This window comes from Marmota marmota, unplaced genomic scaffold (assembly GCF_001458135.2).
Source record: "Marmota marmota marmota unplaced genomic scaffold, marMar, whole genome shotgun sequence".
Taxonomy (NCBI): Eukaryota; Metazoa; Chordata; class Mammalia; order Rodentia; family Sciuridae; genus Marmota; species Marmota marmota.
The window spans coordinates 16,248,393-16,275,294 of NW_026000082.1; the positions used below are offsets into that span (position 1 = coordinate 16,248,393).

The 26,902-nt window shown below is 36.2% G+C and overlaps 1 protein-coding gene and 1 non-coding gene across 2 annotated transcripts in view; both read left to right on the forward strand.

The window, feature by feature from the left end:
- The window catches only part of Agbl4 (AGBL carboxypeptidase 4), a 1,414,634-nt gene that overhangs the window by 861,511 nt on the left and 526,221 nt on the right, over nucleotides 1-26,902 (forward strand). The window lies entirely within an intron of this gene.
- Nucleotides 22,261-22,333, forward strand: Trnav-cac. Its single transcript has one exon. It is a non-coding gene; the product is annotated as a tRNA-Val (tRNA).

Consider the following 26,902-nt stretch of genomic DNA (forward strand, 5'->3'; position numbering starts at 1 on the left):
CCCCCCCCCCCATATTATTATACATGTTGCTGCTTTTTGGAATTCTTAAAACTTTAACTCAGCAGAACCTAGGCAAAGCTAGGTAGTTGCTAGTGTTATAATATAAAACCCATACATTATATTGTTTGAAATGTTAGATTGGAAAACTGCATCTCATTTTTGTTGAAAAAAACCTACTTTTTGCCTATGTTGAATGCCAGAGAACTAGAGATAAATCAGATCAGTTTCTGTCCTTAGGAAACTCACAGTTTAGTCAAGTATCTTTCAAAATATAGTTTTACAGTCCTACAGTTCATTTATTGTTATTTAAACAGATATTTATTGAGATCCAACTTTGTGATGGGAATTAGAATACAGTTAACCACTGTAGAAAAGAATTAGTAGAAGAAGGCCATTGCAATAATGAAATAGCAGTGGCTTGGCTTAGTTTCAGATGAAATGAAAATAAGTTAAAGGCCTTAGAACATATACTAGAAATGACATCATTGTAAGATCGCTTTGATCTGGGAGTAAAGAGGTTGAGTGTATATAGGTTGAGTCAGGATACTGACTGGGCAGCTGGTTAAGTATTGTTGCCATTGGCTTTATTGGAGAAGCTTGAAAGACCAGAAATGTGTGTGGAATAGGATCACAGGAACTTCTATTTTGAAAATGCCAAGTGTTAGATACTTCTGAGATGTCTAAAAAAGAGGAGATTTATGTACACAAAGTGAGAGTCCAGAGAAGGTTGAGCTACAGATATACATTTGAGATTTTCAGCTGATAGATTTTATTCAATGTCTATATTTGAATGAGAAAACCTAGCAAGGAAGATGGAGCAAAAAATAATAGATCACATAGGATTAAACCCTAGGAATTTTCAATTGTTAGAAGTTGGACAGAAGAAAAGGGGCCCACATAGAAGTGAGAAGACAATTGGCCAGAGATAGGAGAAAATGTGAACCATCTCACTGAAGAATAAAAGGTACAGGAAGCATGCATATGCAGAAAGAGGACAGAGAAAGGGGCAGTAGCTGATGACAACTGCTATGTTGAGTCTCAGGATGAACGTTAATTGCTAATGGTAATGATTTAGGGAAAGAGCGGCACTGTTAATATAGGAAACACAGGAAATGACCAAAAGAGAACATTTCTCAAGTGAGAGGGAGGATTCCAGAGGATGCCCCCAGGGCCTTTTGCATCTAATTCTGGTTATGGGAATATGAGAATGCTCTGTCTGATGGTTTCTGAAATGGAAAACATTAGATAAGATTATACTCTAAGAATGGAAATAAGGGGAAAAGAATAATGGATTTCAAGTGATAAAGGAAGGTCTGAAGTAGTTTTTATCAGGAAAAAAAATGAGAAAACCTACCCACCAGAATAAACTTTTAGAATTTTTAAGCAGTGATAACAGCTGCTTGAGAATTGAAATTGTGAATTTAAAGGATATTCATTCTAATATATGTGATTTTCTCCTGTATTTGGGACCTGGATAAGATAAATAGAAAAGTTCATTCTGGGTTTGAGTTTTGCTACCTGAGGAGAAAAAATGGTTGATGACAAGGGAATTAAAGGTGTTCATGAAAATAATTGTAATATTGAACATGAAAGCAAGGAAAAAACAATAAGAAGGTTGAGAGCTATGAAACAGTAGGTTCATTGGATTGAACTTAATTATTATGGTATAAATTCTTCTGTATGTTGGTTTGAAAGTTGTAGTTAGAAAACATTAAGTAGGCATTTGAGATTGTACATGTGACACAGAGAAAAGGAGAGAGAGGGGGTGAGGCAGAGAAGGAGAACTTAAAAGGATTATTTGACTAGTGACTCGTGAGGTTGGGCAGGAGGCTCTTGAGTTCAAAGCCAGCCTCAGCAATGGCATGTGCTAAGCTACTTGATGAGATCCTGTCTCTAAATAAATACAAAAAAGTGATATGGTATCTTAGAGTAGTTTTGATTTGCATTTCTCTAATTGCTGAAGATGATGAACATTTTTTCATATATTTGTTGATTGATTGAATATCCTCTTCTGAGAAATATCTGTTCATGTTCTTGACCCATTTATTGATTGGGTTATTTGTTTTTTTGGTGTTTAGCTTTGTGAGTTCTTTATATACCCTAAAGATTAGTGCTCTATCTGATGTGTGAGGGGTAAAAATTTGCTCCCAGGATGTAGGCTCTCTGTTCACCTCACAGATTGTTTCTTTTGCTGAGAAGAAAGTTTTTAGTTTGATTCCATCCCATTTATAGATTCTTGGTTTTAATTCTAGCACCACAGGAAGTTGGGGCCTAATCCCACATGTTGAAGATTAAGGCCTTCTTTTTCTTCTATTAGACGCAGAATCTCTGGTTTAATTCCTAGGTCCTTGATCCACTTTGAGTTGTGTTATGTGTATGGTGAGAGATAGGGGTTTAATTTCATTTTCTTGCATACGGATTTCCAGTTTTAATGCAAATCAAAACTACTCTAAGATACCATCTCACTCCAGTCAGAATGGCAGCTATTATGAAGACAAACAACAATAAGTGTTGGCGAGGATGTGGGGGAAAAGGCGCACTCATACATTGCTGGTGGGACTGCAAATTGGTGAAGCCAATATGGAAAGCAGTATGGAGATTCCTTGGAAAACTTGGAATGGAACCACCATTTGACCCAGCTATCCCTCTCCTCAGTCTATACCCAAAGTACTTAAAAACAGGATACTATAGGGACACAGCCACATCAATGTTTATTGCAGCATAATTCACAATAGCTAAACAGTGGAACCAACCTAGATGCCCTTCAGTAGATGAATGGATTTAAAAAGTGTGGCATATATACACAAAGGAATATTATTAAGCAATAAAAGAGAATAAAATCATGGCATTTGCAGGTAAATGGATGGCATTGGAGAAGATAATGCTAAGTGAAGTTAGCCAATCCCCAAAAAACAAATAGCGAGTGTTTTCTCTGATATAAGGTGACTGACTCATAGTGGGGTAGGGAGGGGGAGCATGGGAGAATTTGTCAAAACAGACTATCTAAGTTAGATATCTACTAAAGTATCCTTTTGTTTGAGATTTAAATGAAACTACTGCAAAGCTCTCACTCTCCTTGCATTGGGAGCTCCATATTTCTCCCAATGTTTTCCAGAGGTTTTTGTGGGTTGATGTAAATTTTGGAATTCTGAGTTATTGCTAGCTCAAAGCTCTTTATGCTGTCCTACATATAATGTCCTGATTGATCCAGATAAGTAATTCACCCCTCTCCTGGATATATCTAAATTCACAGGTGCATGTGCATATGTGTGTGCACGCGCACATACACACACACACACATACACATAATTAACCTACTATATAAACCTGCTATGTAAACTAAACCTAGTATATTGGTCTATGTGAACTAGACTTCTATGAAGATTTGAGAAGATGAGGGGAATTTATAACATGGCAAAAAATAAGCTTAAGCTTTGATATTAGTTACACCTGTTCTTAAAACATTGTTAGTTATTAGTTTCATCTTCCCTATAATGTAATCCTTATGCATGTTTTAATCCACTCCTTCTACTTTCTCTTTCTTTTTTCTCTGTTTTTCCTATTCTTAAATTCCTGTTAATTTCTTATAAATTGCAAGTATTTCATCTTTTGTCTCCTTATAGCCACTGAGAGCTCATGATTTTAGATTCCATCATCTATACCCAAGTAGCTTATAATAGCATTTTTAAAAAATGAGGCATTTTCCTTCTTGAGAAGTTGTGCCAACTATTTAAAGATAAATTTCTACTGCACTTTGGTTAGTGGAAATTGTTCTTGGTCATAAATGAAGGAGAAAAACAAAACAGAACAAAAATATGATATTAGAAACATATTAAGGTCAATTAAAGGAAAGTTGAAGAACAAATCTTGGGGGAAATTCCCCCAAGCACTCGCAGAGATCCCAACATTATAAATTCATGAATGTACTCAGGAATTAACATGAATGTGACTCAGTGTCAACAACATTATTCTTTTCCTATTTCAAATTTCCCAGTCCTCGTTGATTGTCCTCATTTAGCTCATGTATCCATCTATAGCTCAATGAGCTCTGCCTAAGGCAAGACCATATAGAACAGTCAAGGCCACGTGCCCACTCCTAAGTACTGGAGCCATTTCCAGGGAATGCAGAATCACTAGGGATTCAGTAGCTACATCAAGTACTCTCTTCCATACTCTTCTCTTACGACTGAACTTTATGGTAGTGCTCTTCATTCATTTGAAAGATAATGTCATATATAACTAAAAAGAATGAATTTTAAAATTCCACAAAAATGGGCACAGAATCATATTTTGAGGACGAGGTGGCTCACTTTCTAACTTACTGAAAAACAACGGATATTCACAGGGGGCATGTTCATAAATGGGCCATGAGTGCTGATATACAGAAACAAATAAAAATTTGCTTCTGGGACTCCCTTCTATTACTGTCAGTGATTGGAATGAGGAGCACATGTGAAGTATATGTAATTTAAGCAAGTAATAAACCCGTTTTAGTAAAGACAGTATCCCAGAGACAATTAAGTAGAAAAACCCTTAACTGATCATTATGAATATCTCTGGAATGTGGTATGGTATGCTAGTGTTTTGGAATTGTTTTGAGAATAGCCAGCTGGTATTAGAGGCTTTTGCCAAAGAAAGACATATTTTGAATCTATTGTGGTTAAGAAATTGAAGCCCTAAATGAGAGGACAAGGGAAATGTTTTAAAATTATATTAAGCTCTCTCATCTAAGAATTTATATTAGGTCCTTCTTTCGTTTTAAATGAGTTTTTGTATTCATTTATCCTTTCTATAAGAGGAGACAGTACTTCTCTTTTTGCCTTTGTAGTAATTCAAGATATGAAAGGAAAAAGAATGTGTAGAATTGCAAAAATGAATATATACTGAGAACTTATTGTGTCAGACAGTGTACTAAGAGTTTTCCATACATACACAAATTATTCTCACAGGCATTTTATGAGTTGGGTACCCTTATGAAGTAGATATACTTATGACTTTGCTTAACGGATTTGGAAACTGAAGCTCAGAGAGACTGAGGAACATTCCCATGCCACACAGCTACTAAGAGGTAGAACCAGCATGTAGACATAGATCCCACATAGTCCAAATCATGCACTTATTGTCATCAAGCTAAGATGCTCTCATCTTCCTCTCCAAAGTATAGTGCAAAGTGGATGATATCGGGACCAGGATATCATGATTTCTGGATTCTGGTTCTAATTCTGCACCTGCTTTTGTGAGACCTTAAAAGTGTGACCTTTCCCACATACAATAGATGGGGCATTGATAGATCTTCAATAACCCTTCCAGTGATGAGGTTCTGATCTTACAGGCTCTCAAAGACCTCCTTTATAAGCCATATACTTTGAGGACTCTTGCTATTCACAAACACTGTACTTGAGAGGGGTCTTTGGGACTGATTCTCATAAACATAATTCTGCAATTCTATTTCATTGCACTTTTTCCATGGGAAAATGTTTTTCAAAGACCACTCCTAACTTGCTGCCTGATGGCACTTGCTTACCTCAAACAATTTGATGCATGGTATGTAGTTATACTCTTACTGTCAGTGCCTGAAATAAATAAGTAAATACATAAGTAAGTAAATAAATACATAATATCTTCACTGGGTCTGATAAAATAAATTCCACTTAAAATAACAAAACCACATCAGAAAAATATATAACACTGTTTGGGGAAGCTCTGGACTGGATATTGAACTTAGACTACTGGCAGACAGTCTATTTTCCTTATAAGAAATGTGATATGGTCCTATGGCTTCAGGAGGATTTTTGTATGTGGAGAAGAAAAGTTAGTAAAAAGGGCAGTCTGTGGTGCCTTTTACTATGCAGATGATAGAAAAAAACAATCTCAGTCATATTTACAGATGAGTATTTGTCCATTCCAAACTGTAAAATCACCATTCTCATCCCTGCAGGGCCTCTGGAGCCCACTCAGATTCAGAGTGGACTACCATAGGGGAGGATGTTTGGAATTCCCTAAACGGTTTTCTTGTAGCTTGAAAAATTTGGGCTCAGTACAATGGAGGCAACAGAAATGCAAGTTATTTAAATTTTCTGATCCCTACCCTATTAATCAACTTTTAAGTGCTGTGACCAAAATACCTCAATGAACAACTTAGAGAAGGAAAATTTTATTTTAGTTTCACAATTTCAGCGGTTCAGTCCATGGTGAATTGACTCCATTTCTCTGGAACCAAGGTAAGGCAAAACATTATGAAAGAAGAAAGAAAGCAGCTCAGGATATGGTGGTCAGGAAGCAGAGAGAGAGAGAGAGGGGAAAGGGCACAGAGAAGATGAACCCTTCTAGGGCATGCCCCCAGTGATTTAATTCCCCAGCCATGCCCCCACCTACCTAGTTACCACCTGGTTACCACCTAGTTAGTCCTTTCAAACTATGATGTACTGATTATGTTATAGCTCTTACATTTCAATTATCTCACTTTCAAACATTCCTGTATTAACGCAGGAGCTTTGGGGGACATACTTCATATCCAAATCCTAAATTCCAGAAGATTGAATATGGGTCAGTGAAATACTGAGGGCTCAGATTAATCTGAGGCCAGATTATTAAGGCATTTAAATATCAAATTCAAACTTTATCCTCTAAGTAATAGAAATCCATCAGTTTTGTTTTTATTGAAAGAGGTTTATGATGAATATGCATTATACACATGTGAATAGCAGAGATTTTATGGTTTGAAGATTTGAAGTTGGAAGGACATCAATCAAATTTTACTGGGAGGCCATTAGCAAATGGATTAGATACTCCGTTCCTGTGTTACTAATCCTAAGCTTTTCATTACTATGACCAAAATACCTGATAGGGACAACTAAGAGGAAAAGAAGTTTGTTTTGGGCTCAGTTTCAGAGGTTCAGTTCATAGTTGGCCAACTCTGTTTCTCTGGGTCTGAGATGAGGCAGAACATCATGGCAGAGGTGGCTTCTCAACTCATGGAATCTAGGCAGAAGGAGAGCAAGGAAGGGGGTATGTATAAATACAGTCCTGGTCACACCTCCAGTGATTAACTTCCTCCAGCCATGCCCAATTTGCCAAAGTTACCACGTAGTAGTCCATTCAATTTAATGATCCATCCAATGGATTAATCCACCAACGAGGTGACAGCTATTATAATTAATCATGTCATCCCTGATCATTCTTGCATTGCCTAACACATGAGCTTTACTGGGGACATCAAAGATCCAAACCACAACCCTACCTATATTCTGTAAGCTTTGAAATGGAGAGTGTTCTTAATAACACAATGGCAACTATTGAGTCCACAAATTTTATGGAACTTCCTAGTGGAATGCCTTTCTGTTAGGAAATGAACATAGAACTGTGGAATTGGGTTAGGAAATGGAAGAGTCAGAGACTTATGAGCCCTTGAAGGGTAAAGTCAGCATGACTGTGTAACCTAGGGAAAGTCTCTCTGGCCTATACTCTCCCTGCCTATACAGTTAAGCCAGGTCATTTCGCAGATCTTTGTCAGCTTTAACAGTCTAAGATTTATCTCTCAAGACTGTCCCAAGCCTTTACTTATAAGTGTTCTATTTAAAATTGAATCCTTCAATTGGGGCTTCAGTCTTGCTTTTGACCTTCTCACCTATTTGAAAATGTTTGCAAATGTGTATGCATCATCTTAAGAGTCCAGGGTTAGAGGGCCTTTCTCTGCTTTGCAAAGAACATTGCTTATAACTAGGAAGACAAAACTATAAGCCTCCAGCTTGGACTGCATATCTGAATTCTCAATCCGGGGCAACGAAGACAGAAACTGTTGGGTAAGCACTAAAAGGAGCTGAAAATGCCGAAAGAGATTTTACTGTATGATCTGGAAGTCAGTGCCAAGGAAGTGGTTTGTACATTCTTCAACTGAGCCATGTAGAAATTTATATCAGGCATGAATATGTGATAATTCCTAACCACAGATGCCTCATGGCAGAATGGGAATCTGAACTATGAATCAGTAAGCCAGACTCTAGGCCTACGGTGGGCCTTAGAATGTTCTTTAGTTTCTTAACAGTGAAGTGTGGTTGGCATAAAATTGAAGTAAGAACAAGTGTAAGTGGAAACAGCAAATGGCCTTGGAGTCAGGAAACCCAGGATCAAGCTACAATGCTATTACACATTGCATTTGGCTTCAACAACTCAATTAACCTTTATAAGATTATTTGTATTATGGGTATTACAATAATATCTACTTTATAGGGGTGTTATCAGCTTTACTTTTCAAAATTGATTCATTCATTTATTTATTAGATTGATTCAGCAAATACTCTCTAAGGTCCCATTATGTCAATAAGTTTTGACATTAGAGATGCAATAGTCATGAGATATACTGAGTCTAATACTGTTGAATTATGATGCACATATCAAATATTAATATTTTATATTAGCATAGTGAGTCCAGAAACTATATTCATACCACACAAAGAAAATGTAGTATCTTCCTTTCTATAAAACAGCTCTGGTCTTCTTCAGGTGTTTATTTGCTAACAAAATTGAAAATAAATAGCTATAACAATAAGTTGTATTCTAAACCAAAAAACTTAATCCTGTACTGTCACCAAATAGTCTCTTTATATTGATTTAGTCCTCATTAGGTAAAATTACCAGGTCTCTCAGATTTCTGCTTTCCTCCTCTGTTTTCCTCCACTCAAAAATATCTGGTGGTACTGATCTCAAAGGAAAAAAGGGGACATTGCAATTTTGTATCAACCCGATGGTCTCTGATTTCTCTTTGATCTTGGCTTTGGATTGACTGGCCTGAGTTGCTTTTAGGACAGGATCACCGACATCTTTCAGACATGTCTGACCTTTTGAGGGCATCTATTGCTAAAATCTATTGCTGGTGCCTTATATCCCCTGACTCTCTCTCAACTTATTATGGCCTCAGAGTCCATAAAAGTTTCAGTTTTCCTCTTGTATATGATTTATCTCAGGTTAGTCTGCTCCTCATATGAGGACCTCTCACTAGTAAGCTTCCACCCAACTTCTTGGCTAACAACTATGTCCTTTAATAGAGGAGTATAGGAATTCCTAGTTCTTGTTCATACGCCACAACAATCAAGTTGCCATGGGGACAGCGTAGAGATGTCCAATATGATACCTCAATTTGGAGTTATTAGGATGAAAAAATATAAATTATGAAATGCAAAGCACAGAGCAAAAGGCTTTCAAACTATTTATGTTGGGGGGGAGTGGTAGGTGGGGGAGAGAGAGAACACAAACCCTGCCTGACCCTGAGAACGTTGCCTGATTTCCTGAACTCAATTCATTGCCAGGTTGAATTTATGATCCCTGGCTTAGTCATGCATCCTTTGTGACCTGGGACTGCCTGACCTAACTTTTACTCAAGCATATGTTCCCCTATCCCTTTCTACCAGCCTTCCAATCTTGTTAGAAGTTTAGGCCTCTTGACCCACTGCTAGTCCAGATTTGGTTACCTTCAGATCATAGAGGAACACCATGGTACACCACCCAGATTCTTCTTCAAGATAGAAACATTTTCTGGGAGTGTACTCAGCATATAACCTTCAACTATAAGCCTCTTCAAGGTCTGCCTCAGTTACCAATAAATAGAGTACTATCAGGAAGGAGTTTGAAGGCCTTGGTAATCTCCATAGTGTGCCCCAGCCCCAGTCTTACCTGGAAAATGGTTAGTTGAATCCTTCTGTTAAAACTCTTCAGTCCAACTTGAGACAACTCTGAAAGACCCTGCTAGCTCCACAGCTCCCCAAAGATGCAGTGACGCCATCTATGGGCTTTTACCACAGTTTAGTTATCCCTCTGTCCACTCCTGCCTATTTTCCTTCCCTTTCACAGGTATTGATTCCAAAGCCATTCCTTAAACATCTTGAGTGCTAATGTCCATTTTAGTTTCTGCTTCATGGAAAATCTCATCAGAGACTGGGTCCCCTTAGATTGTATCCAGTTCCCAACACTAGTATTGACCTTGTCTGAAAGACCTTGTACTGTCCCTGCCCACACCCAAGAATGAGAGAAGAATGTATGTGTATTCAGGACAAAGACAGAGCTTTGCTGCTCTGATAGCAAAGAATCTAATCCATAGAGCCTTCTCTGCTTTTAGATCATGTTTTAGTAAAGTCAACTGTCAGTTGGACTTTAATGTTTAACTGCCTCTTTTCTTATTGTCTATGCTTTATTTTTTCAGGTCCTGGACCCTAAGGTTCCCAGGCTTAAATCAGACCACTTTTGACTTGAAGGTGTCACCATTTAGAGACAGGCAGCCATTACACAAATAAATAATGGTATAGAGTGATAAGTACAATAAAAGAGGCCGTAAGGAACTTGGCTTATATTTTCCTGGCAACTATTCTGATGATTAAATGAAGCCACATAGCACAATACCTGGCACAGAACAGACAGTCATTAAATCATATTATCTTATTTTGAAAGTTAACAGATTCAGACTCTAAGATGTTGAGTAACTTTTATGAGAGCCCATTGGTGGTAAATGGCTAAGCTGTGTCTTGAACGCGAGTCTCCAGATTTACACTCTATGACTATTTGCTCTATGCACTTTGCTTCAAGAGGGTATTTGTGCGTATGCACATCCATGTCTCATACCTTTCATGTATAAGACATGGATGTGCATATGCATGCACATGCACATCCAAGAAACCAGTATTTTTTTCAGACCTGAACTTTTGAGAAACTGACTGCCTCCTTCACAGTTTGGGTATACCATATACCTGGTTTCAGGCAAGTTCCTTCAGTCTTTGCTGAAATGAGCCTAGCAACTGGGCAATATATTTTTTTTCACATTCTATTTCCCCTTCATGCTTAGTGAGATGCAGAGAAGCATCAGACCAAAGCAGTGACATTTATATGAAAAGAATCCGTTGTGTTCTTTGTAAGGAGTAGCACATAGCCCTAAGCCATATTGCTTTTCATTTGATTTTCTCTGGGAGGCTCTGGCAAGAGCTTGGCCCACTGGAGGGAGTTGCCTTGAGTCCTCATGCTGGAAATTATATTCTGCAATTAAAATCAATAGCAAAAGACACACAACAGAAAGGTCATAGAACACAACAGAAAACCATTGAGTAGCATATTTCTAGATATCAAAATAGATTTTTGAATCCTTTTTTTAATCTACAAATGCCTAAAGCTATCCTTGGGAGAAAGGTAGTGTGCCCCAGTCCCAGTCTTACATGGAAAATGGTTAATTAAAGAAAAATCCTTCTGTTGAAACTCTTCAAGGCCCAGTTTCCAGCCCAACATTACCCTTTTAAACTCTTTGACCATCCTTGTGATATTAAGTCAGTGACAGGTTGGAATGAATTCCTAGCCCTGGAGAGTTGTTCATAGCCTATGTCCTGAAACCTTTACTTTGGCCTAACAGTGCTCCATTCCTTACATGACTCTTGGAATCCCTGCTTCCTGAGATATTGCTACGACTATACTATACTTTTGCCCTTTAGACCTAATATGTTACTCTTCTGGCATTTCCTTCCTTAATATCATTATCCGATTTCAAGTCTTTAATGCTCCAGCTATAGTCAAAACAAACTTTTCCCAGAACTTTCTACAGTTTAACCAGAAAACACAGGATTAGACCTAATTCCATGTCCTCTACTCCACATGCATTCCTGGGTGATTTTTTCCTCCTTTGTTTAATACAAAACTTTTTGTTCTGATCTTTTGCATAGGCCACGCAGAGAGTACAAATAAGGGTACTCATGTTTAACTCTTGCAGATTATAGTTAATTGTAAACCACTCATTTTATCCATGGGTAAAGTGACTTATCATATTGTAAGAAGTCAATGACTGAGCCTAATTCAAGACCAAATCTGCCTCCCAGATCCATGCCACTGCAATACAGCTACCTCTCTCTGTCTTGAAGAGGTAATATCATAGTTCCATTATAGCTATAACCTGCTAAATTTTTAAATAATATTATGTCCATAGATTCAGGGGGTATATTATACAGAATGTGCCTAAGAAACATGCATAAAAGACTCTTTTGTAAGCCTAAGAGAAGCAGATCCTGTTAAATAATTTCTTAGAGCCAAAGGCATTCTAGTCTTTTCCTCAAGTACTTGTGACCTTCATGAGTAACCTCCAGGTGCATCAGTGAATGTTTGTTTATAAACTTTGTATCAAAGTATAATATACACACATAAAAATGCACATATCCTCACTGTGCAGTTTGATGAATTTTCAGTCTGAATACAGGTAAGGAATCTGCACCAATTTTGAAAAATAGTATCACTGGCATCTCAGAAACAGTTATTTATGCTTCCCCCATCCCAAGGATTACCATTATGCTGACTTATTCTCACAATTATTTTATCCATTATACCATCGATGGCATTTGGGTACTTTCTAGTTTTGTGTATTGCAAATAGTATTGTAATAATGGTATTTTATATGTCTTTGGAACAAATATATATATACACTTTTATTGGGAATATATATAGAAATTGAATTAGTCATTAAACAGTATGTTGTGTTAGATTCTCATTGCTGCTGTAACAAATTGCTACAAACTTATTGCTTAAGATAATATAAATTTATTCTCATTGTTTTGAAGGTAATAAGTCCACAATAGTCCCTCCCTACTGATATTTCTGATAAGAAGGAAAAACAATTTAACTGATTCCTATCTTATGATGAAATGTATTGCCTTATGAAGTAGTAAACTTTTTGTCACTACAGATATTTAAGCAGAGGTGAGATAAACATTTTTTGAGGCAAATTATATAGGTGCTTTCTTATAAGAAGTCAGGGATTTGAAGTTGAGGATTGAGATTTTAGTTTTAGCACTTACTGTGCAAACATAAGAAAGTCATTTAATTTCTATTAGCTCTTGTTTCCTTATTTTTATAATGTAGATATTACTCATATTATGCATTTGAAGCAAGGTCAAATTCTCCATTCTGCGTGTCAGCTAGTCACATAACCACACCTGTAACATGGAGATATTTTAACATAGTTACCTACATTTGTTATAGCATTGTGTATACTATACTATAATGATGTATTTATTTACTGTCCCTCGAATAAGCTTTAAAATTATATAAATGCAAGTATTTTGTGTGCTATATTTTCTACTATATTTTCAATGCTTAGCAGAGCAAATTGCACATAGGAGGTGTGCAATGAATGAATATTATTCCTGTCACAGGAACACTGTAAGAAACTAGTAAGATATTGGTGATAAAAGCACATTTTAAATTTCAGAACACACTTTCAAGATAAATTGTGTTATTCTTATCATAATTATCTCAATGATCTAGGCAGTAAGTGTCTAGGTCAGTGACTGAAGCAGACTGTGGCCCCCTCGTCAGGGAAAGACACAATGAGAGGACTGACACCTGTCCCTCTGAATTTCTCTGGAGGAATATGGTATGCTCTCTACAGGACACTATTTCTGCCTCTCTGAAGAACAGCTCTAATTACTGGTGATAATTAGTTGCAATTTAATGTTCTTAGGGCAATTTGTAGAGGTGCAAATTGTGTCTAGTCTCTCCAGGATTTTATGGTCTTTCCCTTGATCTCTGATCCAGTCTCACTTCTTGTGAAATTAGAATATAAGAAAGAAAAGATGCCCTAATGAGATAAAAACCTAAAGGTCATCTTTACAAAGAGCCTGTCCTTCACTGCTGTCTACTGTGGAGTAAATTTCAGTACCATTCAGGTGGCTGCAAGCAGCTGAACTTGGCAGAGCAACATTCAAAAAATGAGAAACCCATCCTTTTATACCTTCAACAAATTTTTGAAAATTTTCTTTGTGCTAAGCTCTGTTGAATACTAAGAATGCAGAGGTGACCATATATGGGCCACATGCCATTAAGTTAGTTGCAGTCTAATGGGAAACATAATAAGAAAACAGAAAATTGCAAGGTATCTGATGATGATTCTAGAAAGAGGAACACACACAAAAAAAGAATTGATAATGACAACTAATATTTATTATACAGGTACTAGTCTAGATGTTTTATATCTATTCTCTAAAATTTTTTAAATAATAAAAATTATATTTTTAGGCCTTTTCATATAAGGACAGTAAGGCTCAAGGAAGAAATTGGAAAGAAAGAAGCACATTTTTGTGATTACAAAGTTAGAGGGGACAGTATGATCCTCCAAGCTTAGAACAAATAGAATGTCTAGATAGGTATGGATCTATATTGGCCCAAAACTACATAGCAAATTTAAGAAAATCAGCCCAATTAATCTGCATGGGACTTGTCTCCTATTTTTTTCCATTTCCTGAATTTATACCTTTTTACGAACATCATCTTTCACTTTAAGTTTTTGGACCCTCTTTGTATTAGTCAGGGTTCTCCATCAAAACTGAACCAATAGATTATATAGATGGATATTTACTATAGCAATTAAATCATTGGATCATGAAGGTCAAGAAGTCCTGTGATCTGCCATCTGCAAGTTAGAGAACCAGGAAAGCCAGTGGCATAATTCAATCCAGTTCCAAAATTCTGATAACTACTAGAGAAGTTGATGATCCCAGTTTTAGTCTAAGACCTTAGACTTCAGGGGCTTATAGTATAAGTCCTAGTCTGACTTCAAAGACCAACAGCCAGGAATGCTACTGCCTGCAAGTAGAAGATGGATGTCCCACCTTAGATAGGAAGAACAAATTCAGCCTTCCCCTTTTTGTTCTTTTTAGGTTCCCGGTGGTTTGGCTGATGCCCACTTTTACTTATCAGGGTATTGGTGATCTTTTCTCAATCTGCTGATTGAAATCTCTTTGCAAACAAGAGATTTTACTATCATGTCTTCTGGAAACACTTTCACAGACACACCAGGAAACACCCCAAAATAATGTTTTAACAGATATCTGGAAATGCCTTAGCCCAGTCAAATTCACCATCAGACTCTTGAAAACCAAAGTAGGCACAAATAGAGTATCCCTTATTTAAAATGTTGGAATACTAAATGTTTCCGATTTTGAAGAGTTTGGATTTGGGAATATTTTCATAGACTTTAGCAATTGAGCATCCCTAATCAGAAAAATCTGAAGTCTGAAATATTTTGAAACATTTTGAATTTGAGAGCTTCAAATCAAGGACATTTGATCTGTAGCTGAAAAGAATTTGGGATTTAGAGTCCAAAGGGACAAAATGATGGTCTCAAATTCACCAAAATCTGCTTGATCTTTTTTCTTTAATTTCTAGGTACTTTTCTCTCACAGCTTTTAAAATTGTTTCTTTGTTCTGAATTTTTGGCAGTTTAACTATACTATGTCACAGAGAAGTTCTTGTCTGGTACTATTTGGAGTTCTAAATATCTCCAGTTCTTCTATGTTCATCCTCTTCCCAAGATTAGGGATTTTTTTAATATTATTTTACTGACAAAGTTTTCTATGCTATTAATCTGTGTTTTTTTTTTCTTTCCTTCCTCAAGGCCTATGATTCTTATGTTGTTTTAGAACTTTTTGTATTCTGTTCATAGTTTCTGATTTCATCTTTTATTATTATCTGAATGTTGTAATTCCTGTACCTTATCTTCTAGAATTGATACCCTTTCTTTTGATTGATCTAATCTTCTGTGAGACTCTCAACTGATTTTTTGTTTGATTAATTGACTGCTTCATTGCCAAGATTTCTGATTATCTTTTCAGAATTTCTATCTACTTTTTGAAAAGCTATTTCATATCTTGTATCTTCTCCTTTAGCTCATTCTTTAGATTCTCTTTTAATTCACTGATCATTTAAAAAATCAACCATTTGAATTCTTTGTTGCACATTTCCTCCACTTTATAGCTCTGGATTCAGTTGTTGGAGAGTTTTGAACATTCAGAGGCATCATATTGCCTTGTTTTTCCATGTATCTGTATTTCTACATTGAGATTTGCTCCTCTATGGGATGGAAATCTATATTACTGTTATATGAGTCTTTTAAATGAGCTGCTTTCCGTTTGCTGAGTTTTCAAGCTGGAGGTTCATCTCAGCCTCAAAGCACTGACTCAACATGTTCAAATCACTATGTTTGATCCCCAGCTCTTCTTTGAGAGGAGAAAATAGCCACCAATAATAGCAACAGCTTAACAGAAACATAAAGTAAAAACCTATTGAAAATATTTTCTATCATTTCATTAATCAAAGAGAATAAAGAGAAAGTGAAATTATACAGAATCAGCTGAAAAAGTAGGTAACAGAGAAAATAAAATTGATATTGAATTACATAGAAAATAGACTGAAAAGGAAATGAAAGAGAAGGAGAGAAAAGAAAAAATGAGGGGGAGGCAAGAGGTACAAAAGAAAAACAAGAGGAGAAAGCAGAAAAAGAAAGCAACAGAATACCTTATTGAGCAGAAAAAAGATACATGGATATGTGTAATTAATGAATTAAAAACCCTTAAAATTATATAGAGATATCAAATAGCAAGTAGGTGATGAGAAGCCAAAAGATCAACATAGGAAACAATATAGGTGAAATTTTTTAAAAATATGAAAAACCAAAATTCTTCTTGCTGAAGTGTTAAACACATAGAGACTTCTTTCAGATGCTTCTAGTTTTTAAATCACAAGCCTTGTATGCATATCATCTGAATGGCTCTGAGCATGGAGATAGCATCTGAACTACTCGGTTCTGTGTTGGTTTGGGGGGTTATGTATTTGTCTGTTTGTTTGTTTCCCTCATGACTAAATCAGTCCCTGTTTAAAACAAACAAAAACAAAAAACAAAAACATGTGGAGGTCAGCCACTATAACCTTTAATTTAGTATTTGTCTGTCCTTCTCCTCATCTAGAGCAAATCTAGCCAGCTCTGGGTGTTTTGCTCTGGACCTATGAACTGGTAAGATACCTGGGGACTATCATTCCCATATTGGCAGACAGATTCTTCTCTGGTGCAGGTGGAAGTTTTTTGTACTGTTTTGTGGGGATTCTTTATGTGGGGGGAGAATTATGAAGTCTTTATCCAGCCCTCTTCATCTAGTGCAAATGTAGGTGACTGGAAATTCCACAGTTTTCTGGGAAATTGTAATTCCCTTGGATTTGTAGAGGGTCTAGTGCTGAATCTTCTGCCTAGAAGACCAAACCCTCTCTGGCATGAAGAAGAGTGCTTTCTGTGCACTAGGGAGACTTCACTATGAAGGAACAATCACTATACACTTGGGTGGTAGAGTGGGTTCAGCTCAATTTCTTCTGCCAAGCAGTGAGTTTTGCTAGCCTTAGCTAAGTTGAGGCTCCATTGGTATATATGGAAAAAGCTTCAAGAAAAAGCTGTCAAGCCAGTTATAAAGAAAAATCCATCAGAATTACAACCTATTTCTCAGCATAAACTCTAAAGTCTGGGAGAGCACGGATTGATGTATTTAAAGCCCTTAAAGTAAACTATTACAACCAGATTAGTATATCTAACAAAGTTATCCTTCAAAATCAAAGAAAATATAAAAATCTTCCATGATAAGCATAAATGAAAGGAATTCAAGACCACCAATCTTACACAGCAGAAGATACTAAAAGTATTCCTACACAGAAGAGGAAGATAAAAATAAACCAATGAGCACAGAAGAAATAAACCATATTAGAAAAATAAGTAAGAAAATAAGAATCAGGACTGATTCAAACATTAGAGATAAAATAGAATGACAGGAAATAACATATAACTCTCTATAATAACACTCAAGGTACCTGGTCTTAATTCTCCAATTAAAAGACATAGACTGGCAGGGCACAGTGATGCATAGGCCTGTAAGCTCAGTGACTTCAGAAACTAAGGCAGGAGGTTCACAAGTTTGAGCAACTTAAAAAGACCAGCCTTTGGAACTTAAAAAACCCTCAAGTCCAAAAAAAAGGCAGGGGAGGGGAGATATAGTGCAGTGGTAAAGCACCCTTGGGTTCAATCCCCAATACCCTCCCTCAAAAAAAAAAGACATATTGGCAAATTGTATTAGAAAGTAAGAACCAATTATATTTTTACTCCAATAAATATTCCATAAATATACTTAATAGGCAAAAGCCATCCACAGACTGAAAGTGAAAGGACAGAAAATTATACTCCATACAAATGGAATCTGAAAGCAAGCAGGAGTAGCCACTTTATAGGAAACAAAGAAGACCTCAAGCCAAAATTATTAGGAGAGACATGAAGGTCATTACATGTTGGTAAAGTGAACAATCCAACAAGAAGTTATGGTGATTGCAAATATTTATGCTCCAAACGTTGGGGTACCAGATTTCATAAAACAAACATTCCTAGATATAAAGGCACTGATAGACCTCAATACAGTATTAATGGAAGATTTCAATATACTTCTCTAATGAATGGGTAGGTCATCCATAAAGGAAATCAACAAAGACTCATCAGATTAAAACCCTACTACAGATTAATTGGACTTAACCAATACCTAAAGAATATTTTATCCAACAAATAACTGAATATTCTTTCTTTTCAGTTGATCATAAAACTTTCTCCAAAATTGATCATATATTAAGTCATAAAGGAAGTCTTAGCAAACACAAAAAAATAGTTGAAATAATCTCTTGCATTTTTTTCAGATCATAATGGAATGATATTAGACAACAAGAAGAAAAGCTCCTGAAACTATACTAATACATGAAGACTGAACAATACATTTCAATGAAAAGGTCACTGAAGAAATTAAGGGGGAAGTTTAAAAATACCTAGAACCAAATGAAGATGGAAATACATCTCTAGGATACAGGAAAAGCAGTACTAAGAGGGAAGTTTATGTCTATGCATAACTATATGAAAAAAAAACCAGAAATATCAAATAACAACCTAATTATGTATCTTAAGGTCTTAGAAAAACAAGCAAAATTCAGTACTAAAGCTAGTAAAAGAAAAGAAACAATGAATATTAGAGTCAAAATTTAAAAAACTAAAAAAATGCAGATCAATTTTTGTAGATTCTTTGAAAAAAATGTTGTTAAAATCCCAGCCAAACTAACCAAGATAAAGAGGAAGGAGACACAAATTAATAAAATTAGAGGTGGAAATAAGATATTACAATGGACACAACAGAAATCTACAGGATCAATAAGAATTATTTGAAAAATTAGACTCCAGTAATTTAGAAAATCTAGAACAAATGGAAAACATTTCTAGAAATACAGTCTACCAAAAATGAACCAAGAGGAGATGGAAAACCTAAACAAACAAATTACAATCAATGAGGTTGAAGCAGTAATAAAAAGCCTCTGAACAAAGAAAAACTCTGGACCTGATTGGCTCAGCTGAATTTTGCCAGATCTTTAAAGAAGAACTAATCTAATAATGCTCAAATTACTCTATGAAATTTAAAGAAAGGAAATGCTCCAAACTCATTCTACAAAGCCTGTATCATCTTGATACTCAAACCAGATAAAGATACTTTAAGAAAACTGAAGACCAACATCGTTGATAAACACAGATACAAAAGTCAACAATAAAATATAAGCTAATAATAGTCAACTACATCTTAAAAATACTATACACAATAATCAAGTTAGTTTCATCCCAGGGATACAAGAATGATTCAACATATGCAAATTAATAAATGTTATAGACCACATAAATAGAATGAAGGGCAAAAATCACAACAAAAACATCTCAACAGATGCAGGAAAATTCAATATACCTTCATAATAAAAACACAGAAGAAGCTAGGGAGAGAAAGTATTTCCACCAACATAATAAATGATAGATATGGCAAACCCAGAGCCATATCATACTGAATGGGGAAAACCAGAAAGCATTCTCACTAAAATTAGGAACAAGGCAAGGATGTCCACTCTCACCACTCCTATTCAATATAATACTTGAATTTTAGCCAGAATACCTTGGCAAAATAAAGAATTAAATGACATATAAATAGAAAATTAAGAAGTCAAATTATCCCCATATGCAGATGATATGATACTTAGTAGAACCTTATAATTCCATCAGAAGATTTGTAGAATTCATAAACAAATTCATCAATATTTCAGAATAAAAAAATCAACATACAAAAATCAGTAGCTTTTCTGTATACCAAAAATGAATCCTGTGAAATCAGAAGCTGAGCATGATGGTACAGGTAATCCCAATGATCAAGAAGGTGAGAAAGGAGGATTGCAAGTTTGAAGACAACCTCAGCAACTTAGCAAGACCCTAAGCAACTTAGTGAGACCCTGCCTCAAAATTAAAAAAAATAAAAATAGCTGAGAATGTAGTTCAGTGGTAAAGTGCCCCAAGTGCCCCTGAGTTAAGTCCCCAGTACCCCCCACCAAAAAAAATCCAGGAGTTGTGTCCTTTTCATATGGCACGCTCTTCCTATTTTTTATGGGATTAGTCACTCCAGGTCAAAGTGATTTAAAATTATCAAATATATCCTGAATGTTTGCAATGCATATTTTTGTTGTTTTATTTTTTTAAGAGAGAGAGAGAATTTTTTAATATTTATCTTTTAGTTTTCAGCAGACACAACATCTTTGTTTGTATGTGGTGCTGAGGATTGAACCCAGCGCCCCACGCATGCCAGGCGAGCGCACTACCGCTTGAGCCACATCCCCAGCCCCTATTTTTGTTACTTTAAATGAGTTAATTTGTTTTACATTCCCATGAGTTTTAGGGTAGTATGTAGTAATTATTTAATGAAGGAGTTAAATAATTAATTGAACCCATTTTTCTATTAACATTATAATGGCACTCCCATTAATATGAAAATATGAATGTGTCTTAGATAACTTTCCTTTGACATTATAATGACTATATTAAAATTTCAGGTATAATAATGAAATTCTAGTTGTTTTAGAGAAACAATTAAAAAAAACTATACGTAATGCTCTGGAAGAATTGTGGGATGTTCTTGAAGTACTAAAAAGGAATTTTCAGAAAAGTTGATTTAAAAAAGCACATACCTTTCATTAAATTTGGCTGTAATTACAAAATAATAATCATTTAAGTAGACTTTTTTGTTTTAAGCATTGCAGTGATCAAAACAAAAGTTGTCAGATTGAAACACACAATTGATGATTTAGACAAAGGGATTGAATCCAAATTCAGAGTTAAAAGTTAGAGTTAAAGCTTTCCATGACTTGTTTAAGTGCATGCACAGGATATGTTTCACTTGTCTCTCCTGTTCCTTCCCAACCTTTTGCAATTTGTCTTTCACCTTGCCTTCTGGCTGTGTATAGATCACATTCATAGACTGCCTTGACCTGTGTTTCAACTAAATAAGGGTACCACCTAAAGATCAGCAAGAGGGAAAAATAAAATCGTGAGATTTTCTTCTCCATTTTCCTCCCTGAGGGGCTATACTGCCGGCCTATGTCCTTTGATTGAAAGCCATAGTTGCTGTAAGTGGCTTTCTCAGTACAGACTCTCAGCTTTCAGTGTGTAATAACCACTCTTTCTGCTTTCCTCTTCTTGCCTTGAGGTGGTATCTGACCTCTTGGTTCAACACTATACCTCCAGGTTTCCTATACTCCACTCCACTATTGAGTCTTGCTTTAAACTCTCCTGGAACATTTGCTAGTTTGAGTGTACCATATAGTTTCTTGTTGGAACCTATTAAGCTTTATATGGTGTTTTGTTTTGGTTTTTTTTGTTGTTGTTGTTTGGTGCATTTTTTTCCCCACAAAATCATGAAATTGTGTCAGTTCTAGTGTAGTAAGTTTTTTTTTTTATCATTAGTTGTTCAAAACATTACAAAGCTCTTGACATAACATATTTCATACATTTGATTCAAGCAGATTATGAACTCCCATTTTTACCCCATATACATATTGCAGATTCACATTGGTTACACATCCACATTTTTTACATACTGCCATACTAGTGTCTAGTGTATTCTGCTGCCTTTCCTATCCTCTACTATCCCCCCTCCCCTCCCTTCCCCTCCCATCTTCTCTCTCTACCCCATAGTGTAGTAAGTTTTATGTAAGTCCCATTATCTTTGTAGATTTAATTGGAGATTATAATTTCCAATGAAGTTGTTGTGAGTATCAAATAAACTAAATTGTGTAAAGCACTTAGCATAAGTACTGATATATAGTAGATGCTCAGAAAATACTTGTTTCCTCTTCCCTTCTTTGTTTGAACTGTTTAGCACTGTATTTGTCAAAGGAGAATATATGATTTGGGGGAGTTGATGGAGCAGACAAAGCTTGGGCAAATGTGACAGTGGGGAAATTTAAGTATGGCTCTGTGCTAGTTGGCAAGGATGCTAAATGTGATATCTAAAATAAAAAGCCAGATTAGATGAATGGAGATTTCATTCTCTCGCCCCATTTCCACCATTTTAAAAGAAGGACTCAGGGTCTGGGGATATAGCTCAGTCGGTAGAGTGCTTGCCTCACATGCACAAGGCCCTGGGTTCAATCCCCAGCACCACCACCAAAAAAAAAAAAAAAAGGACTCAATTATGTTGTTTGTATTCTTCAGTAGTTCCCACACTGTAATGGTGAGGATTTCAAAATAAGCTTGCTCTTTGATCTACTCAACCATCTTCGACTTGACTCTACTTTCCTTTTAATAGGACTTTAAATGTGTTCTTGCATCCTTGAGTCTGGATGGGTCCAAACATATCTCATTCACCTACTATACTACCATTTGATATTCATGTTCATTTTAATTTATTAATATATTTTTACAAAAATTATGTGTCAGGCCTTGTGCAGACCCTGTCAGTAGATAATTATTAATCACTTTCCATATCCTGGGGATTCAACATAAATAAGATATACAAAGTCTTTTTTCTCATGAAGTTTTCATTCTGGTTGTTGAGACACACAACACAACAAAAATAAACTAGAATACCACATGCTAGGAATAGACATAAAGACAAGGGAGGCAGCTCCCTGGGGAGATAAGGAGTTATGGAAGAAATATTTAAGGTCGTGTGGATAAGCATATTAGAGAGAATTTTGAACAAAAATTCAAACAAAATAAGGAAATTAACCATATAAGATCTAGAGGAGAACATTCTATACAGAGGGAAAAGCCTGTAGTAAGACTCAGAGAAAAAGAACAAGCAAGAACAGCCAGAATAACTGAGAAGAGTGGGGAAGTGTAAGAATGAAATCTGAAAACTATCCAGAAATTGAGTCAGAAGTAGAACTTTGAGGGCTGTGTTAAGGACTTTAGATTTTGCCTTAAATTTTCAATGGAAAGCTATTGTGATTTATATGTTTAAAACATCATTTTGACTGCTAGGTAGAGGCTAGACTAAAGGGAAAGAGCAAGACTGAAGATAGGGAGGTCAACTTTGTCTGCTCCATCAACTCCCCCAAATCATTTTTAGGAGAAAGATGGAGAGAACTTCAGAAGGGAGAACTAAGGGAGGCTGCCATAGTGGCCTAGCAGAAAGAAAATAATGGCCTACGAGAAACCACACTGTGACATCTATAGTGGTCTGGGGAGAGCTGGAGGGAATTTAAGGAAGAGAGCCAAAAATGTATTTTTATTCAGGATATATTTTTGAGGTAGTATCTGAGGTAGATTTAATATAGGGTATGAGAAAGAGAGGAAGCAAAGATGGATGACTACTAGGATTTGTGGCTTGGTGACTGGTTAGTGTCATAGAAGGAAGAAAATCAAGAATTCTACCTCAGACTATTTAGGTTTGAAGTGCCCATGAGACATTTATGAGGTCTGTTGGACAATTAAACAAACATCTGGATCTCAGGAGAAAGGTAGAACATGAGATATAAATTTGGAAGTTAGCTGCATGTTATTGGATTTTAAAGGCCCAAGATTGGATTAGAACATAGCAAAAAGAAGATGGTACATATTCTGGGCCTTTCAGAAACTCATAGTCCCTGATTTTCTCCTCCCCTACTATGTGAGATTCTTTGGAGACAGGGCCATTTGAAGTTTGACATTTCCTTAGCCTATGGCACAGAGTATTGGTCAGAAAGAAATGTAGCATGGTGGTCATCTATTCAGGTTTGGAATCAGCCACATCAGAATTTTGATTAAAACTCTACTATTGGTCAAGTGTTTGACCTGTGGAAAATTACTTAAATTATTTAAATCTGTTTTCTCATTATTAAAAGGGACTTCCATGTCCCTTTAATTTCATGTAACAATGACTGTAACATCACAAGCCATTAGTAAATGCTGTTAATATTAAAACAATCATGCTGTTAGAATTAGGAACTTACTCTTCCTTCTCTCCTTCTTTTTCTTCCTTTTGATCATCTTTGGAGTTGAATAATTTTGGAAGCAAAATGATTGCTTCTCTAGCTCTTTATAATATCTCATTTGATGCAGAGTGCAATTCTGGTTTTAGAACTGATATTATTCTTAGTTACTGTCTATTTACATAGATTATATCTTCATTGTGTTTAACATCTTAAACTCTTCTTTTGTAAAGAAATTAACTTGGAAAAACTGTTCTTGCTCAAAGGGTGAGTGATTTTGAAACTCAACAGTTCATAAGAAGCCATCATCTATATGCTTGGCTAATTTTATTTCAATTCAACATGGAATATTCAACATTCAGTTTGAAGGTGCATCTGTGTTTTTAATAGCAACTGTGATTTTAAAAAATGTTCATATGAAGTATAATTTTGTAAGTAAAATCATATTTCAAATGAGAGATTGTATGTAAAACTGCACATAGAATATATTGTATGTCTGATGAATTTAAATCAGGAATGTTCATGCATATAGTGCATAAGGATTAGTGAGATGATGGTGATGGTTTTAAGTATTTCAATGGTAAAGTATTTTATGAAGAAAAAATCTTTTTGTATTTATTTATTGATCCATCCATTTATTCATTCATAGTCAATTTAAGCATCCAGTATGTGGTAAAAATTGGTTGTGTCAAGACAATATAGAAAGCTCACTCTTCTCAAGTAGTTTCTAAGAGAGGGGACACATTCACTGAAGTGATGTGGATGTTATGATAAAAATATCTTTAGCAAATTATGGACTGAAGCACCTAAAGAATTTTAAAATAAGTCACACCCATGCATATAATTGGGTGGGTGCATTCTCTCTAGCTTGAAGTCTCTCTGTAATTTATTCTTGCCAAAGAGAGATCACTAACAACAAGCATAAAAGAACTGGTGCTTTTTAAAAAAAAAAAAACTGGTAGTTTTTGACCAAGGGAAGAGAGGTGCTTGTCACTGACTGTGAATGAAGGAAGTGCTTATTTCCTGGTGTTGTCTGGAATGGCAACAATGCGTACCTAGAGTAGTATGGGAAGCTTTTAAATATTTAGTCTGTGCCAAGCCAAAATTGAGGTATCTGTGTATTTAACTTGATAGAGAAATGAATTATACATGAACATCTTTTCCCATCATTTGCTGTATGTGTGTTGACCAACGTCCCATCATTCTCTGGGAAGCACATGCCATGGGGATTGCTGCAATGTCCTACAGACAATTTACCTTTACCGTTTTCATTCCATATGTTGCTTTTTCTTCACTGTTTCTGCCTCTTTATTTATTTAAACACAATCACTGAACAGGGAACTTTTCCACACTCCCTTTTTTTAAAGTGGAGTTTTAGAGCTCAGGTTGAATGCACTTTCTAGTGAATAGTTATTCCAAGATTTTGTCTTTTTGAAGAATAAGAAAATCCTTGACCAGCTCAATACAGTAGCCAACAATTCCAAAAATATTCAACTATAATGAAAAGAGAAGATATATTGTTTTATTTAAAATTGAAAGTTGAAAAAATATTTGCCAATTTGTTAGAGCATTAGATCAGATCCTGTGTTTTTTTCCATGAATAATTTTGGACCTATCCACATGTCCCCCCGGCCTTTAGCCATCTATCTAGATATCAGAGTTTGTGGGGATTTGTTGTTGTTTATTTTTTTTTGTTTTGTTTCTTTGTGTTTTATTGTTGTTTTGTTTTGTCTGTAATTTTCTAAAGAGCATATCAAGGGTGATAGATGGCAACTGAGTAAGATACTCCAACAATCTCTCCCTACAGAAAAAACAAGTTGTATTCATGTACCAAACTATCATTACAAAAAAATATGGAAATCAGGTGAGAGAATACAGTGCCTGCTTTTAGTACACACACACACACAAACACACACACACACACACACATATGCACACACAGAGAGAGGCATTGAAGAAGGCAGGCAGGATAGAATTTCCACATCATTCCCCTTCCCTAATTTCAAGTATTCCAGCATGGAGTGAGACACCTCTTGCTTGGGGGAGGGAGAGGGAGAGAGAATTATGTCTAGGCCTCAGACTTGAAACCCAGTGCCAGGCCAGTTATGTTGAAACCCAGTGCTGGGCAAAGCCCCACAACCCCTATCACCAGGTCGATACGTATGGACTGTGCTCCTGGAAGTATGTAAGTGCATTACACCAGGCTGCAAAGAGATTGCCTCCAACAACCCTCCTCCAACTTCAGATGGCAGTATTGGGACCAGGACTCCATCCACTACAAAGCTTTGTTTCAGAGCCCAGTGGTATGACTAAGCACTTGTAGAAACTGAAGCCCCCTTAGGCAGGCTACAATTCACAGATCCTGTAGATCAGCTCTATCATCAGGCAGAGACCTGTATACCTAAAAGATAGATCCAAGTTTCAGCCATATCAGTTCTAGCCTTTGAGTGGGCCTTGGGAATACTCACCCTCCTCCTAAGACTGTACAGGCCCCTGAGGCTATGAAAGTCACACATGACCCAGTTTAGCACAATCCTTGGTGACTAAAGGATTATTTCCACTATCTATTCACCAATGTTGGGCAGCAAGGTATGACCAGGCCAATGTTCACAGCTAGATCTCTAAAGCTTCCTTGGCACTAGGCATCTCAATGGGACAGTCTTCTGTTTTGACTTGCATTACTGCTAACTATAGTGGTGTGGGCCTTGGTGTAACCCTGGGACTATTCCGGTTCTTGTGGCTATAAGACTCAGATATATGGGCTGGGGATGTGGCTCAAGCAGTAGCACGCTAGCCTGGCATGCGTGTGGCCCGGGTGACC